At 47.6% G+C, this 25,347-nt stretch overlaps 1 protein-coding gene across 5 annotated transcripts in view; it reads left to right on the top strand.

The window, feature by feature from the left end:
- LOC147111636 (phospholipid scramblase 2-like) overlaps positions 1–25,347 on the top strand; it is a 158,126-nt gene that overhangs the window by 16,330 nt on the left and 116,449 nt on the right. For all 5 annotated transcript variants that reach the window (XM_085998720.1, XM_085998724.1, XM_085998722.1 and 2 more), the window contains exon 2: positions 8,543–8,661. The gene's annotated coding sequence lies outside the window, so the exon portion shown is untranslated. The remainder of the gene's footprint in view (positions 1–8,542; positions 8,662–25,347) is intronic.

Here is a 25,347-nt window from a genome sequence, read left to right on the forward strand (position 1 = left end):
TCATACAGCCACATGGCATACAACAGTCATTCATGGTGACTTGATGTCAGCAGCCAGTGAAATGTCATCATGTGCATAATGGTAACGTTACTCATTCTTATCATAAGAGTTCTAACTCATCTCCTTTCTCTCCCACAGGTCCATCAAGTGCCCCCCCCCAACTGTCCAGCCAGAGAAGGAAGATGACTCCTCAGATGAAGCTCAAGCCTCTGAGAATGCACCGTCAGCAGACCCAAGCGCAGCCAGCACCAATGCAAATACGCACACTTCAGTGAGTCCTGTGCGAGATAGAGTCGTGTTGTCACCTTGTGTCTCACACATCACAAGTGAACAGGAGCAGATGGTGGAGACAGGGACAGCAGTGGCGACTCCTCACCGGAGGGCACAGACATTCCAAGCTCTGCTCAGCTGGATGCCGATGGTGCGTCTCGGGGGGGCGGGGCCGTCGACAGAGAGGTTGATCTTGGAGGAGCAGCAACAAATGCGCGAGGCTCTGGCAGCTTTTCCAGCCATGATGTGCGTGATTGTAGAGAGAATGGAGGAGTCCATCTCCAAGATTAGCACCATAATATTGCAGATGATGGCGACAATATGCTGTTTCATGGAAAGGATGGCCATCCGCATGGAGCAGCAAATGCGCCAGTCGAATGAGAACATGCTAGCTGTGGATAACCGATTGCAGACTCTCATTGACCTCATCTCTAGGAGGGATACCAACACCGGCTTTGGTGTTCATCGCCCCACTGATGTGCAGCAAGCTGCTCTCCAGCTCCTTGCTAGCAGGGAAGTGTGGGTGGCCCATGAGAGGGATGATGGTGAGAGGGCACATGGAAGTGGGGGCTCTGCTCAAAGCACTCCCACCCATTGCCTCCCCCTCAGTCAGAGCTCCACATGCTGCTTCGTATCCCGATGGCCGAGTCTGCCCCTGCACAGTTGCAGGAGGAGCAGTCTTTGGCGGGGCCCTCACAGGCTCCAAAACCTAGAGGACATCAGCCAAAAGTGTCGAAGCAGTCACAGCAGGGAAGTGAGCAGCCTGCCTCTACCACTGCTGAAGCCACAGGTGTTGCACCTCGTAGAAGCACTCAAAGAATAATGACACAGTCGTAGATGCACAAGGGTATGCACATGGGTGTTTGCCAAAATGTTAGTGTTAAGTTTCAGTTCTATTTATGATGCACATGAATTTATTTCTTTGCACTACTTTCCCGTCTTGTCCATTTTTGCCTGCTACCTGGGAAGTGGCTTTATCACTTGGAGTGAATGATGAGACATTACTTAACTTCGAGCAATGGGTATTTGGTTGACAGGAATGGTTTGGTCATTTTAGGGCTGCTTTGTGGTGTTGGTGGAGGTGGGGGGGAAGTTGGTATAGCATTTGGGAGCCATACAGGTGCACCGGTGCAAGTTAAGTAAATCGGGCCATTATGAAGCAATCTCGGGCCTCCCAGGCAGCAATGTGCTCCACTGCTGGTGCCATCTCCACCTCCGGTTCCTCCGCCTCCTCCTCCGAAGAGGCTGTGCGCTCTGCGCCTTGTTCTTCCTGCAGCTCCAATCCTTGCTGCTGCGCTATGTTATGCAGTGCACAGCATACAGTGATGATTCTGGAGTCCCTGGCTGGTGCATACTGAAGGGCTCCGCCAGATCTGTCAAGGCATCTGAAGCACATCAGCAGTATGCTGATTGCTTGCTTTATGACACATCGGGTGGACATGTGGCTTTCATTTTATCGCTCCTCGGCCTCATTGCTTGGTCTCCTCAAGGGTGTCATGAGCCATGTCTTCAGTGGATAGCCCTCGTCTCCAAGTAGCCAGCTGGTAAGTCTATTTGAAGATGCGAAGAGCTGAGGGAGGGTGGACTGGTGCAGCATGAAAGAGTCATGGCAGCTCCCAGGGAATCTGGCACACGCAGGCATGATGATCTTTTTATGGTTGCAGACGAGCTGCACATTGAAGGAGTGGAAGCCCTTGCAGCTCACAAACACTCCTGGGTGATGATGGGGTGCTTTGATGCCCACATGTGTGCAGTCGATGATGCCCTGCACCTGTGGGAAGCCAGCTAGAGGCACAAAGCTGAGCGCCTGCTCAGTAACACTGGCTTCATCAGTGACAAAGTTGACATAATTGGCTGACTTGTGAAACATGGCATCGGGGATCTCGCAAATGTCTGCTGCAGATCCCTGGAATGAGCCTGAGGTGAAGAAGTTGAGGGTGGTGGTGACTTTGACAGCCACTGGTAGGATGTGTCCACCAGGTCCTCTGGGCAGCAGGTCTTGTTCCAACAAGATACAAATGTCTGTGATGACCTGGCGCAATAGCCTGAGCCTCCTGAACCACTGCTGTTCAATCATGTCCAGGAAGCTAATCCTCTGCCTGTATACCCTGTGTTGGGGGTATCGCCTCCAGCGCAGTGCACCCCTGTGCTGATCCCCTCTCTCCTGTGGAGCACCAGGCCATTGAGGAGAAGACTGCTGCTGGTGTTGTTGCTGTTGCAGCTGCTGGTGTTATTGGTGCTGGGACTCATCTTGGTCCGAATCTGAGGTCCAAGGTGAGACAGCATAAGCGGCACCCATGTTGAACTGATAGAAGGCAGATGAAGTGGAGATCAGAGGCACAATCATCCAATGTGGTGAATGACTTGAAATGTGCTGAGAGTGGCTTCTGATGTTGCAGAAATCACTTCAAAGTCCTGAAAGCGAAATCTCTGCACAACATGGTGTCAGCCAGAGCCTTTCCCTTGGGCAAGGAAGCAGGTGTAAAGTGTCTGTATTTATGAGCTTTTTCTAGCTGTCACTTAATGAACTCACACAAAGGCCACTGAGCTGTCGCCTCCCCTTCACAGGCGAGTTTCCCGAGGTCTGTGAATCTCGTGCACAACCAGTTAAAGTTAAAACCTCATGTTAAAAAGGCTGTTAAGCGTCTCTAAATGAGCAGTTAAGTAACTTAATGAGGTCGCCCGCCTCTCCCGAGTGGGTCGATGGTGCGCTTCTAAAAGCACCACAGTTAAAGGTAGAAGTCAATGGGATGACTGGGTTCCCGACGAGTTGACAATTTCTACGCTTTTAACCACCGACCCACTTCCAAACCCGCACGCTCTGCAATGTGAAAATTCCGGCCATTATCTTCGTTGACTTTGACTTTGGGAGGGGATAGAATAAACACTAGATGGTGGTTTAGGATATAAACTGCCAAACAGATATATTATAAATGGATGTGAATAGAAACAATGATGCACTGTAGATTTACAGTAACTACATGCTTAATTCTTCCTCCTGAGAAAATGGAAAAATAACTCACAAATGCTGTAAACTAATTTTGATCTGTAATGTTGCAAAACCCATCCTGTAACTGTACCACCCTGTCAGTTGAGGCTGTGTGTCATTGATACCTCAGGTGGTCTGACATTTTTTTATTCATCCTTGGGATGTGGGCGTCGCTGGTAAGGCCAGCATTTATTGCCCATCCATAATTGCCCACGAGAAGGTGGTGGTGAACTGCTGCAGACCATGAGGTGAACATAATAAATAGGAGCAGGAGTAGGCCATCGCGTCAGTAACCCGCCATCATCCCGTCGACTTCCGCATTTCCCAGTGCGCCATGGACCCGCTCGGCAGAGACAGGCGACCTCATTTAAGTACTTAAATGCTTGTTGAGAGACTCTTAAGAGACTTTTTAACAGCAGGTTTTGACTTTAACTTCAGGGGCATGGGATTCACGCACCTCAGGACCCTCACCAATGAAGGGGAGGCGGAAGCTCGGTGCCCATTGTGCGAGTCCATTCATTGACAGCTGGGAAAAACACACAATTACTCCCACATTACACCTGATTCTTGACTAATGGAAAGGCTCTTGCTGACTCCATTTTGTGCATGTTTCTGCAACCTCCGAAGCCACTCTCGCCACATTGCTAGTCACTATCACAACATTGAGGGATTGGGCCTCTGATCGCCACTTTGCCTGCCATCTATTACATCAGAATGGGTGCCGCTTATGCTGTCTCACTTTGGACCTCAGAATCGGACCAAGATGAGCCCCAGCACCAACAACACCAGCCACACCAGCAGACGCAACATCAGCAGCAGCAGCAGCACCCACAACAGCAGCCTTCTCCTCAATGACCTGATGCTCCACAGGAGAGAGGGGGACAGCAGAGGGTGGGACCGCACTGGAGGCGATACCCTCAACATAGGGCATACAGGCAGAGGATGAGCTTCCTGGACATGACTCCGCAGTAGTGCTTCAGGGGCTCAGGCTATTGCACCAGGTCATCGCAGACATTTGTAGCTTGCTGGAACAAGACCTGCTGCCCAGAGGACCTGGTGGACTTGCCTTACCAGTGGCTGTCAAAGTCACCGCCATCCTCAACTCCTTTGCCTCAGGCTCCTTCCAGGGATCTGCAGCAGACATTTGCAGGATCTCACAGTCGTCCTCCCACAGATGCATCACCCAGGTGACTCATTCCATGTTTGACAAGTCAGCCAATTATGTCAACTTTGCCACTGATTAAGCCAGTGTTACTGAACGGGTGCTCAGGTTTGCGGCTCTGGCTGTCTTCCCACAGGTGCAGGGCATCATCAACTGCACACATGTGGCCATCAAGGCATTCCACATCACCCGGTTGTCCTCTAGGTTTTAGGGCTTGTGAGGTTCCCACCAAAGACTACTCCCTCTGTGACTGTGCAGGGGCAGAATCAGCCATCGGGATCCGAGGAAGCATGTGGGGCTCTGACTAAAGGGGACTCAACGGGGGAGAAGTGGGAGCGCTTTGAGAAGAGCCCTACTTCCATGTCCCCTCTCAACATCATCCCTCTCATGGGCCACCTGCACTTCCCTGCTAGCAAGGAGCTGGAGAGCACCTTGCTGCACATCAGTGGGGCGATGAAGTCTACATTTATATTCCTCCTCGAGATGAGGTCAATGAACGTCTGCCATCTGTTGTCCACAGCAAGCATGTTTTCGCGCATTTGCTGCTCCATGCAAGTGGCCATCCTTTCCATGGAACAGCACATCATCGCCATCGCCTCCAAGATGGTGATGCTCATGTTGGAGATGGACTCCTCCTTTCTCTGTACATTTGCACACATCGCAGCTGCAAAAGCTGCCAGATCCTCATGCAATTGCTGCTGCCCCTCCAAGATCACCCTCTTTCACGGTGGCCTCCGAGGTTCAGCATCTGCATGTAGCTCAGCTTGGAGTGTCCTGCGCCCTCCGGCAAGGAGTCTCCACTGCTGTCCCTGTCAACACCATCTGCTCTTGCTCACTTGATGTGAGAGACACCAGGTGACAACACTACTCAATCTCGCACAGGACCTACCGAGCTGTGCGTATCTGCGCTGGTGCTGGCTGCACATGGGCCTGCTGACTGTGCACCCTCAGAGGCTGGAGCTTCCTCTGAGGAGTCGTCTTCCTCCTGTGGCTGGACAGTGGGGGGGGGGGGCACTTGATGCACCTGTGGGAGAGTAGAGATTAATTAGAAGTCTTATAATAAGAATGGGTAATGTTACCATTATGCACATGATTATATTTCACTGGATGCTGACATCAGTTACCATATGAGTGACTGTTCACAGAAATCACAGAAACCCCACAGTGCAGATAGAGGCCATTTCGGCCCATCGAGCCTGCACCGACACATATCCCACCCAATCCCCACACCAACACATATCCCCATTTAATCCCCCTAACACTAAGGGTCAATTTATCATAGCCAATCAACCTAACCCGCACATCTTTGGGCTGTGGGAGGAAACCGGAGCACCCGGAGGAAACCCATGCAAACACGGGGAGAATGTGCAAACTCCACACAGACAGTCGCCCGAGGCCGGATTCGAACCCGGGTCCCTGGCGCTGTGAGGCAACAGTGCTAACCACTATGCCACCGACTGTTGTACGCCATGTGGCTGTTTGAGATGTCATTCTGTCACCAGGTTGCTGGGAGGTCCCCCTCTCTCTGTCTCCCACCGCCAGCAGCTCTGCAACTCCAGAGATCTCTAGGGCCCCCTCCTCTGCTGGAGTCAATTGACTGAAGACAGGAGGGCCAGCTCTTGTTCTCTGCCTCTTCCTATTGTTGTGGGCTCTCTTCTCCTGCAAGGAGGGAAAGAAGAGAACTTTGAGTGAGAGTGATGGAATGAGTGTAAGGGATGGATGGGCTACATCTGTAGAGGGTGACTTAGAGGGTGACTAAGAGGGCATGGTGTGACTTTGCCAAATGGCCTCCCTCTGTGGTGTTACATGCTATGATTGCATGGGGATGTGAGTAGGTACATAGACAAAGAGGGATGGGTGGACCTGCAAGGTAGGTTGGTGTGAGGAATGATGTGCAGGAGTAGGCTTGGCAAGGCAGACTGATGGGGTTGTGGTGACAGGCACATCAGGATGTAGGTGAGTGTGGCATTGCACTCACCTTTCCTGACCTCATGAGATCATTGAATCTTTTCCAGCACTGGATCCACATCCTCCTGATGACATACCTGCTTCTGACCTCCTCCTGCAATCTCCAGCTATACCCTTTTTGTGTCTTTGGGTCATCGTTTACATCAATCGCCAGGGAAGAGGACCTCCCTGCGTGCTCTTACTGTCTGCACCAGAACTTCCAGGGAGGCATTGGTGAATCTTAGGGCTGCCCTCTGCCTTTGTGTCTCCATGACCCACAGAATTGTCAATGGTGTTCAGCTATTTAGAGCTCTGGAAATCACCTTTCAACACTCCTACAGCAACCTTCAAATGAGATGTGTGCAAGGCTGCTTTAAATATCTGCGCTGAAAACGAGTCATCAGACCTGCTCCATTTAATTGGGTCGGGAAACGTGCATGACTAATTTAATTGGGGCCGTCGAGTTAAACTCGCATTGCAGAAAGCGTTGTTCACAACTTTGGGTTCCCGACCCGCAACGCGGTCCGCAAGCACGCAACCTGACTCCAAGGTAAAGATTCCGGCCCTTGGGTTAGAATGCATCAGTGCTCAATACATATGTACTTGGGCCTATGCAACGTACAGCCTACCCCACCCCTCCAACAAACATTTTGAATAAGATTAGGGAACTGATTATTACCTAGAAGGTGGACTGTAAAGTCTTACCTCAATTAAAAAGGAGTTAATTTTTCTGCAATTAAAGTTTCTGTGGGAACACAAATCATAAAAATTTAGTAAACTTTCAAGCTACAGTATTTAGCAATGGGGTGGGAGTGATTTTGAGAGATTTCACAACAATGAAAACACAGGTATGAAATCCTAGCCAATGACTCCATTTACAAATAAAAGATTTGAATAGTTTTTAAGTTTGTGATAATCGCTCCATAACATTATCCTCCCCCGCCACCCCTCCCCCCCTCTCTGAAATACCAAGCTGACATGTTAACAAGCTATCTTACCTTACCTTTTGGTACTCAAGATAACATAAATTATGTTTATCCCTTAAATGTAGGGCTCTTTTAACTTAAATGAAAAATTAACTCCTTTTTTCAACCTAGGTCCAAATAAAAAAAAATACAATGTTGCTCCAGTTTACGCATGAGCATACAAAAAGAATGGAGAAAATCTATTCCATCAAGCTTGCCCACTCCGATATGGTGCAGCCATGTCAGTCATTGATCCACCCCCAATCATGGAAAAACTAGGGGAAAATTATCTGTTGCTAATTCAGGAAAAACTCTGGGGAATTTCTCTACAACTTCCGAAGGCAATCAAATAAAACAGCAGGAGACCACAGTAACCTATAATCCTTCTAATCCTAACTAACCCACAATTTACCTTCTATAAATAGAAACGTTTGCCAAGATTTTGGTTCTAAGAAGTTAGGTGAGCCCATCCTTGGCCTTTCATTGAATGTATTTAAAAGAGAAATACTCAAGTCATACAGAAGATGTATTTCACTCTTGTATTAATTAAAGTTTCCAATTCAAATTTGTCTTTTTTTTAGTATGCACTAAATTTGATACCCAGTCTTTTTTTGTTTTGTTTTCTAACTTTTTTTTCTCTCCTCCCTTCCTCTCCATTCATGAAGATGTTGACTCATTGCTGGGGTACAGTTCCAAAGACCAATCACTCTGATATCTTGTGCAAATGACCATTATTCATATGTGAGCCTTGATAGCAAGACTTGGTTGGCTATTCAACTGAGAGGCATCATGGCCAAGCAAGAGCTTATCTTCACCCTCCGTCCAAACACTCGCATTTCTAGTCAGTGTTGCTGGATGGAGATTAGTAATAGCAACTCTGGCTGATCTTCCTGTCTGTTAAGGTGGAGTAGTAAGACCGATTGTAGCTTCTGTATTGGCTTAGAGACCTGGGGCTTTTTATTCTAAACACAGACTTTGAGTAGATTTGATTGAGGTCTTTAAAATAGTGACCAAATGAGAATTGGTCTATTATGGATCGGCTTTTTGAGCTAAATAGGTTAGGGAGCAGCAAGGAACAGAAGATATGTAAGAATAGAACTAGGTTAAATGTAAGGAGTTAAGGACTTCATTGGCTGTCATGCACTTTGGGATGTCCTGAGGTTGTGAAAAGCGCTATATAAATGCAAGTTCTTTCTTTACTTTTTGCAGAGAGACATCGACCTCTGGAACAAGTTGCCGGCACACACACAGAGTGTGGCTTCACTACAAGCATTCAAAAGGGAGCTGGTTGAATTCCGGAGTGTGGTCAACATAAGTGCATATAGAAGGTAGGTAAGGTATTGGGGGATATGTGCCCCAGTCACTGTAGTCCCCTGGAACTTGTCTGATCACCTTCGAGGGCTAGAGAGGAATTTTCCAGAGTATTTTCCTAAATTAGCCTAGGTTTTTCTCTCTTTTCCTTCCCAGGACATTGTGTCGCTAGAGGTGGGGTGGCACAAGTCACACCATGACCGTATGGGGCAAGTTTCATGGGCCAGCTGGTTTTTTTTTGTCCTTTATTTTTGTCTGTTCTCTAATGACTGAGAATAACTGACTTGACACAAACTGAAGATCAAACCTAGTAACTCCCTGGTGTGCAGAGCTCAGTCACTCGCTGGGCAAATCTAATGAACTGTTGGCATTCTAAATCTTTGATAGTTTGCTATTAAAATCTATTTATTTCATGTGTCCTGAGGGAACTTAACTGCCATCTCCATACTCAAAGAAAAGCAACATACTGCGGATGCTGTAAATCTGAAATAAAAACAGAAAATGCTAGAATCATTCGGCAGTCAGGCAGGAGAGAGAATCAGCGTTAACGTTGCAGGTCGATGACCTTGCTTCAGAACTGGAAGAAGTTAGATTTATAAGCAAGTACAGAGCCTGGGGAAAAAAGTGGGGCCATGGAGGGTGGGGGTGGGAAATGAACAAAAGGGAAGGAAGGTCTGTGATGGGGTGGAGGGCAGGAGTGATTTAAATGACAAAAGGGATGATGCTGTAAGGCAAAAAGAGGGTGGTATGAGGACAATAAAGAAACAAAAGATGGATCCAGAGGAGGTGTAAATGGCATCAGCAGAACCATTACCATAACCAGCACCTGTTGTCTGAGAAAATGGGAGTGGTGGTTATGATCTAAAGTTTTTCAACTTGATGTTGAGTCTGGAAGGCTGTAAAAGGCCTAATCGAAAGATGAGGTGCTGTTCCTCGAGCTTCCGTTGAGCATCATTAGAACAGTGGAGGAGGCTGAGGACAGGGAGGTTGGAGTGGGAGTGGGATGGCGAATTAAAATGGCAAGCGACTGGAAGCTCGGAGTCATGCTTGCAGACTGAAGGGAGGTGTTCAGCAAAGTGATCCCCAATGTAGAGGAGACCGCATTGTGAGCAGCAAATACAGTATAGTAAGTTAAGAGAAATACAAGTAAATCACTATTTCACATGGAAGGAGTGTTTGGGGTCCTGGACAGTGGGAAGTGAGTGGGTGAAAAAGCAGGTTTTGCATCTCCTGCGCTTACACGGGAAGGTTTCATGGGAAGGGGTGTTAAGGGTGATAGAGGAGTGGACCAGGGTGTCGCGGAGGGAGCGGTCCCTTCGGAATGCTGAAAGGGGAGGGGAAGATATATTTGGGGGTGGGATCACGCTGGAGGTGGCAGAAATGGCGAAGGATGATCTGTTGAATGTGGAAGCTGGTAGGGTGGAGTGCGAGGACAAGAGGAACCCTATCGTGTTTCTAGGAGGGAGGGGAAGGGGCAAGAGCAGAAGTGCAAGAAATGGGACGGACATGGTCAACCACCATGGAGGGAAATCCTTGGTGTGGAAAAAGGAAGATGTATCAGAAGCACAGGTGTGGAAGATGGCATCGTCAGAACAGATGAGACGGAGAAACTGGGAGAATGGAATAGAGTCCTTACAGGAAGCAGGTTGGGAGGAAGTGCAATCAAGGTAGCTGTGGGAGATGGTGGGCTTATAGTAGATATTGGTGGACGTACTATCCCCAGAAATGGAGATGGAGATATCGAGGAAGGGAAGATTTGGAGGACCATGTGAAGGTGAGGGAAAGGTGGAAATTGGAGCAAAGTTGATGAAATTTTCCAGTTCAAGGTGAGAACAGGAAGCGGCATCAATACAGCTATCAGTTTACCAGATAAAAAGGTGAGGGAGGGAAACTGTGTAGGAGTGGAACAAAGAATCTTGTCGAACAAAGAATACCCCACGAAAAAGCAGGCATAGCTAGGACCCATATGGATTCCCCTAGCAACACCTCATATTCAATGTTCCCCGTAAGCTGTGGGGCTGCTCAACGCTCCAGGGAACCCATGCAGCCGCCTTGTCAATACGCAGCATTTTGAATGGGCCGCGCAGGGCCAAACAAAATTAAAGGGAACATTGCTCATATTTGGAGGAAGTGAGTGGAGTTAAGGGAGAAGCTGTACAAGGTAAGAACAAGTTCAGCCAGGCGGAGTATGGGTGGTGGTGGATGGGGACTGGTTTGACCTGCGTTCAAGGAAGAAGTGGGCTGTCCTGGTGGCGGATGGAGGGGACTGGACGTCCATGGTGAAAAGGAGTCGGTTAGGGCCAGGAAACTGGAAATGCTTAAACTGGCAGAGGGTGTTGGAAGAGTCATGGATGTAGGTTGTAAGAGACTGGCCAAGGGGAGAAAAAATAGTCGAGATAGGAAGCGATAAGTTCCGTGGGACAGGAACTGGCTGAAACGATGGGTCTACCAGGGCAGTCCTGTTTGTGGATCTTGAGAAGAAGGTAGAAATGGGGTTGGGGAACTTTGAGGTTGGAGGCCATGGGGGAAAGATCTCCAGAGGGGATGAGGTCAGTGATGGTCTGGCAAACGATGGCTTGAAGTTCGGTGTTGTGGTCATGGTCTATGGGGAGGTAGGAGGAGGTGTCAAAGAGTTGGCATTCAGTCTCCGCAAGATAGAGGTTTGTTCGCCAAACAACAACTTGCCCTTGTCAACATGTTTAATAATGTCAGGGTTAGACCTGAGAGAATGAGTGCTGCAAGTTCAGAGGGAGGTAAGTTAGAGTGAGTGAGGAGTATAGAAATTGAGATGGTTGATGTCATGCTGGCAGTTCCTAATGAAAAGATCAAGAAAGTGTAAGAGGGAGGGGTCCAAGTGGAACAAGAATTCTGAAGATGGGAGAAAGGACCTGCTGTGCGGGGGGGAGATTCCTGGTCAAAGAAGTGGGCGCAAAGGTGATGGAAGAGCTCAGCATCATGTCATGCTCAAAATTCATTGAAGTGGGGGACGCAAGGGGATAAAGCTGAGGCCTTTGCTACAGACTGATTGTTTGGTTTCAGATAGGGAAAGGTCAGAGGGGATAGTGAAAACATGACAAAGGGTGAGATTGGAATGAGGGATGGGGTCAGAGGAAAGTGATGGGGAAGAAGGATCGGGAGGGGCGTTGATATCTAAGAACTGTTGAAGCTTGCGGTCCTTGACACCTGAAAGGAAGAAAACAAAGTTTTTTGTTAAAGTGTTGATTGAGGCGAAGGAAGTAATGGAACTGGAGACCAGGACAGCTCTGGAATAGAGTGAGTCACTGCTGCTGAAGTGAGTGGTTGAGCCATCTCTATACTACCTTGTTGAACCTGCAATAGAATTGATGACTGAAACATGTTGAGATGCTTCCAAAAGGCACTCGATAAAGGACTGCAAAGATGACAACTGGAAAAAATTGGTTCTCATGGGATAATAGGATGTTTTAATATGTTAAATAGATAGCTGGTTGAAATTGTGTAAACACAGGGTGCTGTCATTAATGGGAGTGCATCCCACTATGGCCCTATTACACAGCGTATACCCACCCGTATGGATCGGAATATCCGGCCCAATATTCTAGTCTCCACTTAGTGGAGCTGTTTGGAGTGCGACTTAAACCCTTCGCCTTCTGACTCAAAGGTGGGAATGCTACCATTAAGCCAAAGGCTTATTCCTACACTTATAAGTATAGAATCACAGAATCGTAGAATGGTTACAGCATGGAAGGAGGCCATTCAGCCCGCCGAGCCCGTGCCGGCTCTCTGCAAGAGCACCTCAGCTAGTCCCACTCCGCCACCCTTTTCCTGTAGCCCTACAATTCTTTTTTATCTAACTACCTTTTGAAAGCCATGATTGAGTCTGCCTCCACCACCCTTTCAGGCAGTGCATTCCAGATCCTAACCCCTCGCTGTATAACAACGTTTTTTCTTATGTCGCCTTTGCTTCTTTTGCCAATCACCTTAAATCTGTGTCCTCTGGTTCTCGACCATTCTGCCAATGGGAACAGTTTCTCTCTATCTGCTCTGTCCAGACCCCTCATGATTTTGAACACCTCCATCAATTCTCCTCTCAATCTTCTCTGCTCTAAGGAGAACAACCCCAGCTTCTTCAGCCTATACATGTAACTGAAGTCTCTCATCCCTGGAATCATTCTTGTAAATCTTTTCTGCACCCTCTCTAAGGCCTTCACACCCTTCCTAAAGTTTGTGTCATCTTCAAATTGTGCCCTGTACACCCACATCCAAGTAATTAATATATCAAGAAAAGCATTGGTCCTTGTACCGACCCCTGGGGAACCCCACTGTATACCTTCCTCCAGTCTGAAAAGCAACCATTCACCACTACTCTCTGTTTCCTGTCACTTAGCCAATTTTGTATCCATGCTGCCACTGTCCCTTTTATTCTATGGGCTTCAACTTTGCTGGCAAGCCTATTATGTGGCACTTTGTCGAATGCCTTTTGGAAATCCATGTACACTACGTCAACTGCATTGCCCTCATCAACCCTCTCAGTTACCTCATTAAAAAACACAATCAAGTTGGTTAAACACGATTTGCCTTTAACAAATCCGTGCTGGCTTTCCTTAATTAATGTACGCTTGTCCAAGTGACTGTTAATTTTGTCCCTGATTATTGTTTCTAAAAGCTTCCCCACTACCGAGGTTAAACTGACTGGCCTATAGTTGCTGGGTTTATCTTTACATCCTTTTTTGAATAAGGGTGTAACATTTGCAATTCTCCAGTCCTCTGGCACCACCCCCATTTCTAAGGAGGATTGGAAGATTATGGCCAGTACCTCTGCAATTTCTTCCTTCACTTCCCTCGGCGTCTGAGGATGCATCCCATCTGGTCCTGGTGAGTTATCCACTTTCAATACAGCCAGCCTTTCTAGTACCTCGTCTTTATCAATTTTTATCCCATCCAATATCTCAACCACCTCCTCCTTCACTATGTCTATGGCAGCATCTTCTTCCTTGGTGAAGACAGATGCAAAGTACTCATTTAGTACCTCAGCCATACTCTCTGCCTCCATGCGTAGGTCTCCATTTTGGCCCCTAATTGGCCCCACCCCTCCTCTTATTACTCTTTTACTATTTATATGCCAATAGAAGAGTTTTGCATTACCTTTTTATGTTAGCTGCCATTCTATTCTCATACCCTCTCTTTGCCCCTCTTATTTTCTTTTTCACTTCTCCTCTGAACTTTCTATATTTAGCCTGATTCTCAGATGTATTCTCGACCTGACGTCTGTCATACGCGCTCTTTTGCTGCTTCATTTTACTCTCTATCTCATATAGTTGTGACTATATGAACAACCACAGAACTAGAAGCTTGCTTGATTGTGTTACAGAGCCAAAGAGGAATTTCCTAGAGTTTTTCCTGAATTGGCTGCTGTTTACTTTTTTTGCCTCGCTGTGTCCCTATTGCACTTCTCATCTTCAATTACCCTTGGCCATTCTAAGCAGGTTTAAGAAAATAATAAAGTATGAAGGTCATTTAGTGTGAGAGGTAGCGTGGGCCATTTCCGTCTACAGTATAAAATCGGCAAACCATAAAGTAGATGGGAAGGACAGCAATAAAAAGGACTCTAACTGAAGTAGAGACTGAGGTGAGTAGAAATCTGAGTTATAGTGGTCTTCACTCTTTCTCCTCCACACCCCCTGCCCAGCCAGGATGTAAATTGGAGAATTTTAATTACTTAGCTTTTGCTACAAAACTGTTGAGAGTAAAGGAAAATCGAAGGAAATTGCCTGTGTGCAGGACTGCAAACAGTCTTTTCCTGTATGTTCCAAACTCTTTAATTTTACTTTCAATAACAATTGTAGTGCATTTAACATCTATTTTTAACCTGAATGATTTACTTTTTTGTTTTTGTAGTTTTATTGAAGCTTTGCCTTGTATGCAAGTACTATGTTAATTAAAGAGCTGGCGTAGTAAAGAGCATATTATACATCTTGATTAAAAGTGTATAGAAGTAGGAGATAACTACAGAGTATCCTTTGGTTTGAATACTTGCCTTGTACATAAATGTGCTACTAAAATGTTACACAGAACTATCATGCAGACAGTGCGGTGTGTGAAAAACCAAGCATTAGAAGCAGTGAAGATCTATATTTTTAGGGACATATGGCCACATTGCCTTTCGGGTTACAGATACCACCACCCAATCAAAGCTGCAGCGTTGCTTTGGCTTTTCCTTTCCTCCCCTGTGCAGTGGAATGAGGCGATAACCAAGCGATTTAAAGGAAGGCTCCTCTATATCTGTCTCCAGCATTGGGAAGTTTAGTTTACATTGCAGCAGCAGTTCTGTCAAATAGGCCATGACCTCAGGTTTCCAGTTGATGGAGGTGGGGGAGGAGAGCAATCTTAATTTTTTTTGAGAATGTTTCTTCTTCTTATCAAATGACCACCTTGTTCTCTGGGCCATATAATAAATAGGATACTACCAGAAAAGATGGGTCCAGATTTTCAGGGATACGAGTCTTGATTTAGGTACTTCACTAATTGATTGCGTTAGAGAATTCATGCACTCTCAGAGCAGGTAGAGCAGAGTATCAGTCTCTGGGTTACATTTTCAGCATTTGCCGAACTGTGTGTTGCCAGGATCTGGAGTTTACTAGTGTACAATAGAGCCTGATTAGTATTTTATTCGTTAAAATACTAATCTTAAAATGGGCACCACAGAAGTGGCATTTAACACCTTTTGCTAATTCATTCTTGCCTCCTCTGAAAAGATATCTACATTAAAAGCATCATCACTGTTGGCTTCTGTAACCCAAAGGATTTAGGTGCCCATGTATATAAACCACTAAATGCACAGGTATAAATATAGGACGTGTTTATTTATAACACCTAAAGCTCTGATTGGTCCCCTTGGAGGACAAGACATAACCAGCAGTTTCTCTGGAATGTGTAATTAGGTCCTCCCTGCCTATGTAATCAATTACTTTGCAAAGTGTAATTTGAGCCATTCTGACTGCCTACTCCACAGAACAGAGCTCACTTGGAACTGACAGGGCTCACCCTCGTGGGTTAAGACCTTCTCCCACCCACAAACAAGTTCCTGCCCCCACCGCCCAAGTGCCTGGCCTCCTTCTCCCCCTGCCCAAGTTCCTGAACTTCCACTCACCACCACCCCCCCCCCCCCCCCCCACGGTCATAGATGGGGCATTGTGTGTGGGTCACGGATTACTAGCAGGTTTATTGGGTATGAAGTGCATAGTGACAGTGTCGTGACTTCTGGATTTCGTCCAGTCTTACCATCTGGATCACGTTCTCGCTCTCAAGCCCCCCCTTTAGACCTGGATCATGTTATTCCGCCATCCCCACTGTGCTCTCTATACTCTTTTACCCCTCCCCCCACTGAGTTCCTGACCTCCTCTCTTCCCCCCTCCGATTCCCCCCCTCTCTCTCTCCCTCTGATTCTCCCCCTCCGATTCCCCCCCCTCTCTCTCCCTCTGGTTTCCTCTCTCTCCACGCTCCCTCTCTCCCTCCGATCCCCCTTCTTTCTCCCTCCCATCCTCTCTCTCCCTCCAATCTCCCCTCTCTCTTCCTCCGATCCCCACTTTCCCCCTCTCTCCCTCTAATTCATTCTCTCTCTCTCTCATTCTCATTAAAAAAAACATAGAAACATAGAAGATAGGAGCAGGAGTAGGCCATTCGGCCCCTTGAGCCTGCTCCGCCATTCGGTGAGATCATGGCTGATCATCCAAATTCAGTATCCTGTTCCTGCCTTCTCTCCATATCCTGTGATCCCTTTTAGCCTTAAGAAATATATCCAACTCCTTCTTGAATATATTTAATTAATTGGCCTCTACTGCCTTCTGTGCTAGAGAATTCCACAGGTTCACCACTCTCTGGGTGAAGAAATTCCTCCTCATCTCTGTCCTAAATGGCCTACCCCTTATCCTTAGACTGTGACCCCTGGTTCTGGACTCCCCGACCATCGGGAACATCCTTCCTGCATCTAGTCTGTCTAGTCCTGTTAGAATTTTATAAGTTTCGATGAGATCCCCCCTCATTCTTCTAAACTCCAGCGAGTACAAGCCCAATCGACCCAATCTCTCCTTATACGTCATTCCTGCCATCCCAGGTATCAGTCTGGTGAATCTTTGCTGCACTCCTTCCACGGCAAGAACATCCTTCCTCAGATAAGGCGACCAAAACTGCACACAATACTCAAGATGTGGCCTCACCAAGGCCCTGTACAACTGCAGCAAGACATCCTTGTTCCTGTACTCAAACCCTCTCGCTACAAAGGCCAACATACCATTTGCCTTCTTAACCGCCTGCTGCACCTGCATGCTTACTTTCAGCGACTGGTGCACAAGGACGCCCAGGTCTCGTTGCACTTCCCCTTCGCCCAATCTATTGCCATTTAGATAATCTGCCTTCCTGCTTTTGACACCAAAGTGGATAACCTCGCATTTATCCACGTTATATTGCATCTGCCATGCTTCTGCCCAATCACCCAACCTGTCCAAATCATACTGGAGTTTCTCGGCATCCTCCTCACAGCACACACGCCCACCCAGCTTTGTGTCGTCTGCAAACTTGGAGGTATTACATCTAGTTCCCTCGTCCAGATCATTAATATATATTGTGAATAGCTGGGGTTCAAGGACCGATCCTTGCGGTACCCCACTAGTCACTGCCTGCCACTCGGAAAAAGAGCCGTTTATTGCAACTCTTTGCTTTCTGTCTGCCAACCAGTTCTCTATCCAAGTCAATACCTTGCCCCCAATCCCATGTGCCTTAATTTTACATGCTAATCTCTTATGCGGGACCTTATCGAAAGCCTTTTGAAAATCCAAATACACCACATCCACTAGTTCTCCCTTATCTATTTTACCAGTTACATCCTCAAAAAATTCCAGTAGATTAGTTAAGCACGATTTACCTTTTGTAAAGCCATGTTGACTTTGTCCAATCCGGTCACATTTTTCCAAGTGCTCTGCTATTACTTCCTTTATAATGGACTCTAGCATTTTCCCCACTACTGATGTCAGGCTTACCGGTCTGTAATTCCCCGTTTTCTCGCTACCACCCTTTTTGAACAGTGGGGTAACATTAGCTACCCGCCAATCCATGGGTACTGTTCTAGAGTCTATCGAATTTTGGAAGATGACTAGCAATGCATCTACTATTTCTAAGGCCACTTTCTTAAGTACCCTGGGATGTAGATTATCAGGCCCTGGGGATTTATCGGCCCTCAATCCCATCAATTTCCCTAACACCGTTTCCCTTCAAATACTGATTTCTATCAGTTCCTCCCTTACATTAGACCCGATGTTCCCCGACATCTTTGGGGGGTTATTTGTGTCCTCCTTTGTGAAGACAGAACCAAAGTATGTATTTAATTGGTCTGCCAGGTCTTTGTCCCCCATTATAAATTCCCCTGATTCTGACTGCAAGGGACCTACGCTTGACTTCACCAATCTTTTTCTCTTCGCATATCTATATAAAAGCTTTTACAGTCAGTTTTTATGTTCCCTGAAAGCTTACTCTCATACTCTATTTCCCCCCTCTTAATTAATCCCTTTGTCCTTCTCTCTCTCTCTCTCTCTCCCTCTAATTCCCTCTCTCTCTTTCCCCCCCCCCCCCCCCCTATCGATCCGCTCTTCTCCCCCCGGCCAGCACGGATGCAGAACTCGCATGGAGCTGCACAAAGTCCGGCCCATGCTGCACTGCAGCTGTAACTATGGGGTACAGTGCATGCGCGGCTGGACCTCGGTGACAGCGTACATGCGCAGAAGGGGATCAGGTGCGCACGTGCAAAAAGGGGTGGGGCCGACCATGCGCAGAAGAGCACCAAAATGTTCGTGCAGATAATCACTTTGATAAATATCAAAATGGCTAATGGAATGTTGGCCTCTATCTCAAGGACGTTGGATTACAAAACTGTGGAGATGATGCTTCAGTTGCACAGAGTCTTGGCCAGACCCCAGCTATGTTCAGTTTTGGGCACAGAATCTTAGGAAGGATATATTGGCCTTGGAGGGGGTGTAGCACAGATTTACCAGAATGATACTGGGGCTTAAAAGGTTAAATTATGAGGACAGGTTGCATAAACATGGTTTGTATTCCCTTGAGTATAGAAGGTTGAGGGTGATCTAATCGAAGCCTTTAAAACGATAAAGAGATTTGATAGGGTTGATAGCTCTGATGGGGGAATGCAGAACAATGGGGCATAATCTTAAAATTAGAGCTGGGCCATTTAGGAGTGAAATCAGGAAGCACCATTTCCCATAAAACTTAGTGGAAAGCTGGAAGTCTCCGCCATTCAATGAGATCATGGCTGATCATCCAAATTCAGTACCCTGTCCCAGCCTTCTCCCCATATCCCTTGATCCCTTTAGCCTCAGGAAATATATCCAACTCTTTCTTGAATATGTTTAATGAACTGGCCTCCACCGCCCTCTGTGGCAGAGAATTTCACAGGTTCACCACTCTCTGGGTGAAGAAATTCCTCCTCATTTCAGTCCTAAATGGCTTACCCCTTATCCTTAGACTATGACCCCTGGTTCTGGACTCCCCGGCCATCAGAAACATCCTTCCTGCATCTAGCCTGTCCAGACCTGACAGAATTTTATAGGTTTCGATGAGATCCCCTCTCAGTCTTCTAAACTCCAGTGAGTATAAGCCCAATCGACGCAATCTCTCCTCGTACGTCATTCCTGCCATCCCAGGTATCAGCCTGGTGAATCTTCACTGCACTCCCTCCATGGCAAGAACGCCCTTCCTCAGGTAAGGTGACCAAAACTGCACACAATACTCAAGATGTGGTCTCACCAAGGCCCTGTACAACTGCAGCAAGACAACCTTGTTCTTGTACTCGAACCCTCTTGCTACGAAGGCCAACATACCATTTGCCTTCTTAACCGCCTGCTGCACCTGCATGCTTACCTTCAGCGACTGGTGCACAATAACACCCAGGTCTCTTTGCACTTCCCCTTCTCCCAATCTATTGCCATTCAAATAATAATCTGCCTTCCTGTTTTTGCCACCAAAGTGGATAACCTCACATTTATCCACATTATAGTGCATTTGCCATGTTTCTGCCCAATCACCCAACCTGTCCAAATCGTTCTGGAGTTTCATGATATCCTCCTCACAGCTTACCCTCCCACCCAGCTTTGTGTCGCCTGCAAATTTGGAGATATTGGCCCCGATTTTCGGCTTGTGTGGGAAATGGTCGCGTTTCCCCGAATGTGGGGTTTCTGACACACATAAAAAAAGTGTCAGCCAGCTCCACACAATTTTCCCTCAAGTGGCCAATTAATTCCCAGCATGTGGGAAGCCTTGCTAATTGTCCAATTCGAGTCAGAAATCCCCACACTATTATGTCATCATTCGTGGTGCTTTCAAAGTGTCCAGCAAGCTTCTCCACCTCTGCAGGCTTCTCAACCACTCTTGCACAATGGCAGAGGAGCCTGCACCAGCTGCTGCCAGCGGCAGAGGCCGAGCTGCCTTCAAATTCGACGAGGTTTCACTGCAGGCATTATTGGATGGGGTTAGGGCCCACAGGGAGGTCCTCTTCCCTAGGCCAGGAAGGAAGAGGCCTCCCACTGAGACCAATGCTGCATGGATGCAGGTGTCAGCAGATGCCAACTCGCTGGGAGTCACCAGAAGAACCTTGGCATTACATATCTATCTCCTTCCTTTACTCCCCCACAGTACCATCCAGAGCCCCTGTCCTCACTGTGGAGGAGGAAGAGGCTGTGCAGCCAGACTCCTCAGAGGAAGCTCCAACCTCTGAGGGTGCAGTGTCAGCAGAAGTAAGCGCACCCAGCACCAGTGCAGACACTCGCACCTCGGGGGGGACCTTCGGGACATAGAGTAGTGCTGTCACCTGGTGTTTCACAGCTCACAAGTGAGCCTCAGCAGATTCTGGAGACAGGGACAGCAGTGGAGAGTCCTCGTCGGAGGGCGCAGAACTCTGCCAGCTCAGCTCAGCTGTGCTGCATGACGACCCTCTGCCTCTGGGTCCATCCGCAAGAGAAGAGGTGATGGATCTCCATGCACAGATGCAGGAGTCTCTGGCAGGTTTTGTCTCCAGGGTCGCTGCGAGTGCTGAGCAAATGGAGGAGTCCATAGCGACCATGAGCAGAGCCTTTGTGGAGTCATTGGCGCATGAACGCATCACCATGGAAAGACTGGCAACCTCCATGCAGGAGATAACTCGCCAGGGTATGGAAAACATGGTGAGTGCTCATAAGAGAATGACATCTCTTGAGGAGCGTTGGCCATCTGTTGAACAGAGAAACTAGATGTTCATGGAAGTCCTTCTGAGTAGGACTGCCAGTGCAGAAACGGGTCCCACTGGCCCCCTAAAGCGCAGTAAGGTGCTCTCAAGCCACTTCCAAGCGCTGGCGCCTTCTGGCCTGTGCAGCTTCAGGTGAGTGAGCAGCAGCCTGGTGCTCCTGGTGCTCATCCTGCTGTTCCTGGTTCTGCTGCTGCCGCCTCTGCTGTTGGAGATCCTCTAATGCCAGGAAGGGAACGTCCCAAAGGCCTCCCATGCTTCTGGCAGATGCCTCCGTTGAGGGGGCGCTGAGTTAGGGTGGTGAGAGGGGCTTCCCAGGAGCTCACACTGGAGAAGTGTGTGAGGCTCCAACTCTCTGCAGCTGCTCCTAAGGCTTCAAAAAGTTCCCCCAAGCCTTGATCAACAAGGTCCTGCAGCCTGCAAATGCTGCCTATTTAAATCTCTTCAGCCCTCAGCGACCTGCTGCTGCAAGCAAGCAAGCCAGCTGTTTTCACGCCAGCTCTCAGCAGCAGGGTTCCCCGCAGGCGGGTTTCAGGTGGGGAAAGCCCCAAAGTCGCAACGGCACGGGAAAATCCACTTCAACAAGCAGATAATTGCTTGTTAGTGCTCCGACGACCAATCCCGCCAGCGGCGGCCGGGACTGAAGCGGGGCGCGCGGAAACAGCAGTCTGATAGTCGGACGGGGCGGGGGGGATCCCGACCCGCTTTTTCGCCGATTTTCGGCCCCCGGCCGCATGAAAAGCCGCCCGACAGCGGCCAGAAAATCGGGGCCATTACATCCAATTCCCTCGTCCAGATCATTAATATATATTGTGAACAGCTGGGGTCCTAGGACCGATCCTTGCGGTACCCCACTAGTCACTGCCTGCCACTTGGAAAATGACCCGTTTATTCCAACTCTTTGCTTTCTGTCCGCCAACCAGTTCTCTATCCAAATCAATACCTTGCCCCCAATCCCATGTGCCTTAATTTTGCACGCTAATCTCTTGTGTGGGACCTTATCGAAAGCCTTCTGAAAGTCCAAATACACCACATTCACTGGTTCTCCCTTATCTATTTTACCAGTTACATCCTCAAAAAATTCCAGTAGATTAGTCAAGCATGATTTACCTTTTGTAAATCCATGTTGACTTTGTCAGATCCTGTCACTGCTTTCCAAGTGCTCTGCTATTACATCTTTTATAATAGACCCTAGCACTTTCGCCACTACCGATGTCAGGCTTACCGGTCTATAATTCCCTGCTTTTTCTCTACCACCTTTTTTGAATAGTGGGGTAACATTAGCTACCCTCCAATCCATGGGTACTGTTCCAGAGTCTATCGAGGTCTGGAAGATGACCAGCAATGCATCTACTATCTCTAGGGCCACTTCCTTAAGTACCCTGGGATGTAGACCATCAGGCCCTGGGGATTTATCGGCCTTCAGTCCCATCAATTTCCCTAACACCATTTCCCTACAAATACTGATTTCTTTCAGTTTCTCCCTCTCATTAGACCCTATGTTCCCTGGCATCTCTGGGAGGTTATTTGTGTCCTCCTTTGAAGTTATATTTTCTCCAGACTACTGAATATCTTGTAATAGTTTAAATTGGATTGAGATGTCTAGCATTGTCCTAAGTCCATTCCTACTTCCATTATCATTCCAATTCACTGTTTTCCTTTTTGCCCCACCACGCACCTTCACAAACGCCTGGGATTCTAGTGCTATACAGTTCAGACAGCATGGCAGACATCTTGCACATTATACTAGTTGTAGTTCTGAAATGCAATGTCCTTTCTCAACAGCAAACCATTTGTCCTATAACTGACTCTTTGTTGAACACTAGATTCTACAGGAGGTGAAGGTTGCATGGTTTTTCTATTACTTGCCAACTGAATGTCTTTTTTTTAGCTAAAAGCTGTAATCGTAGTATCAGAGGTTTGAAATGAAAGGGCATTGGTCTGCCAAAACCAGTCCTCCTGTATTCTGTAGCCCAGGGGTGTTGAATCCGTGATTCTTAAAGTATGATGTTTTCCAATAAGTTACAGCCTCCGTGAAGTTAACAATCAACAGGTGTTTACTGGAGGAGGGTAGTCTCAAGACTGGCAGTACAGAGGCATGCTCAAGGCTTATATACAGGGGTGGTCACTGCCAGTACTACAGTATACAGGAGCTGTAAAAGTAGTTCTCTCTTAAAGGTACATACACTACAATTCCTCCCCTTTTTAGATTAGCAGTACCCATAATGTTCAAATAACAATGAACACTTTAACATGCATATTAAACTGAAATAGTCCATTTATAGATTCAGTCTTTGGGGCGGCTTCCTGATCCTTTCTGCACAGCGCCTTTCCTGAGGTTCTTGTTCTTGGTGCGGAGGCGATTCTGGCCCCTTTTCGTCGGTTATTTCATCAGTTTCCACTGCTACTGTTTCTGAGGTAGATGCTACCGGTATGTCGGGTTCATCCCCTGGGAAGCGAGACATGGGGTTGACTCGTTCCTGTGACGCTAAGATCTGGTCGACGTGGCGTCTCACAATGTTCTCCCCGACATCCACGGTGTACATTAATGGCCCCTGCCGTGTGCATATTGTTCCGGGTTGCCATTTCTCTGTTCGGTAGTCACGGGCCAAGACTGGTTGTCCTACATTGAAGCTCCTTGTCGGCTTCTCATTGATGTGCTGGAATTGCTTATCCTCAACATTTCTTCGCACATTTGGTCTGAGCAAATCCAGACAAGATCTCAACCTTCGGTTAAAGAACATCATGGCAGGGGTCTGGTTGGTAACTGCATGTGTCGCATTTCTGTAGGCTAACAGGAAATTGTCCACCTTATGCTGTAGTGGAATTTCATCATCGCACATGGCCTTTATCGCCTTTTTAAAGGTTTGTACGAACCTCTCAGCCAATCCATTTGTGGCTGGATGATACGGGGCGGATGTGTAATGCCTTACCCCATTCCTTCACATAAATTTCCGAAACTCTTCGGACACAAACTGTGGTCCATTATCAGAGCAAATCTGCTCTGGCAAGCCGTTCCTGGCAAATATGGTCCGTAGGACTGCAATCGTCTTCTCTGTAGTGGTTGAGGACATTTTTATCACCTCAGGCCATTTCAAGTGAGCATCCACTGCTATTAAGAACATTGAGTCCATGAATGGACCAGCAAAATCAATATGCACCCGTTGCCATGGAGAGGAGGGCCACTCCCATGGGTGTAGAGGGGCATGTGGTGGTGCATTTTGGACCTTCTGGCATCCTGAGCAGCTCTTGGTTAGGTCCTCGATTTGTTGATCGATCCCCGGCCACCACACATAAGCCCTAGCAAGGCTTTTCATTTTCACCCCTCCCAGATGACCTTCGTGAAGCTCATTGAGCACTCTCTCCCTTAACTTGGGTGGAATTACCACTTGGGATCCACACATCACTGTCCCCTGGCATACTGACAGCTGTTCTCTTCTGGATGAGAATGCTGGCAACAGTGAGTCGCCATGTGTTGGCCATCCCCTCACCGTCAAATCATATACCCGAGAAAGTGTCGGATCATTGCGGGTCTCCTTCTCTATATCCGCATTAGTTACTGGCAATCGTTCAATTATTGACAAATAAAATATCTCGATAGGGTCCACTGCTGGTGCTTCCTCCACAGTAGGCAGTGGCAGGCGTGATAGCCGATCAGCGTTTCCATGCTGTTTCGTGCCTTTATATTCTATTTCATATTGGTTCGCTCCTAGAAAAAGGGACCATCTTTGTAACCGTTGTGTAGTCATCACCGGAACGCCCTTCTTTGGATTGAAGATGGAGACAAGTGGTTGGTGGTCAGTCAGCAAGGTGAACTTCTGCCCATGCAGATAGTGGTTGAATTTTTTTACTCCCCATACTAGGCTGAGCGCCTCCCTGTCAATCTGGGCGTAGTTGCGCTCGGCTGAGGTTAGTGACCGAGACGCAAAGGCTACTGGCCTCTCCAACCCGTCTGGGAATTTGTGCGACAGCACCGCTCCAATACCATAGGGTGATGCATCACATGCCAACCGAATTGGTAGTGCTGGGTTGAAATGGGCCAACACCTCTTTTGATGTGATCAATTCTTTGCACTTCTGGAAAGCTCGTTCACATTCGTCATTCCACTTCCATGGTACCCCCGTTTGCAGTAGGGTGTTCAGTGGGTGTAATAATGTAGACAAATTTGGTAAGAACTTATGGTAGTAGTTTACCAGCCCGAGGAACGACCTCAGTTGTGACACATTTTCCGGTGCTGGAGCCTTGACTACTGCCTCAATCTTTTCAGGGGACTTATGTAACCCCTCTTCATCAATAACGTGGCCACAATACGAGATCTGCTTCTGGAAAAACTCGCACTTGTGGCGATTAGCTCGTAGCCCATATTCCTTTAATCTAGTGAGCACCTTCTCCAGGTTGGTGAGATGATCACTGTCATTTTCGCCCGTGACCAGGATGTCGT

Source organism: Somniosus microcephalus, chromosome 10 (genome assembly GCF_052327205.1).
Source record: "Somniosus microcephalus isolate GS21.2 chromosome 10, FLI_Smic_1.0, whole genome shotgun sequence".
NCBI lineage: Eukaryota > Metazoa > Chordata > Chondrichthyes > Squaliformes > Somniosidae > Somniosus > Somniosus microcephalus.